Source organism: Morone saxatilis, unplaced genomic scaffold (assembly GCF_004916995.1).
Source record: "Morone saxatilis isolate NCDOM2014 unplaced genomic scaffold, NCSU_SB_2.0 Contig20, whole genome shotgun sequence".
Lineage (NCBI taxonomy): Eukaryota > Metazoa > Chordata > Actinopteri > Moronidae > Morone > Morone saxatilis.
The window spans coordinates 11,464,286-11,465,042 of NW_023339763.1; positions in this window are offsets into that span (position 1 = coordinate 11,464,286).

Here is a 757-nt window from a genome sequence, read left to right on the forward strand (position 1 = left end):
GAGAGAGAGAGAGAGAGAGCTGTTCTGGCTTTCATCAGTCACATCTCGCAGTGGGAGGGGGATTGAAGCGGCTGCCTCGGAGCTCTCCGGTAACACAGACAGTAGACGGCCACTGACGATCCCCACACAGCGCACTGTAGACTCTACCTGACCTGCTAACCTGACGGGAGGAAGACGATGAAGAAGACCTAAAAGGAACTTTTTTTCCTCCGATTCTGGGGAACTGTTTGTTTTTTCCCCCAATCCACACTTGACAGCATATTTCTTCTCAAATTCGGACATCATCTAAAGTCAGAATGCACGTTAGTGATTCATAAACACCAGATGGCGGCGAGTTGAAATATCACTCAAACACATCTGAGCGTGTTGGGACGGGACAGGGTGTTTTATTTCTCACCTCTTTTATAACAGCTGCGGGCGAGAAAACTTGGTTTCTACCGGCGGCGGACCCTCTATTTCCATCCTTAATTTGGTCAAACACCATCCGACCCCCTTTCTCTTCTTCCTCCTCCACCACCACCACCTCCTCCTTCTCCTCCTTCTCCTCCTCCAACCGTCTTCACTTGAGAACGCAGCCACCGAGGAGACAACACCACAGCCTGCCAGCCAGCGGTCAAAGGGAATCCAAATAACAATTGAGTGAGCAGCAAGCACAGGATTGGACCCTCACAAGGATGCTACTCCCGCACAGACACTACTAGACGGTCCGAACAGCCGCTGCCAATATGTTTAGGCGAGGTAAGAGAAAGAGGAATTC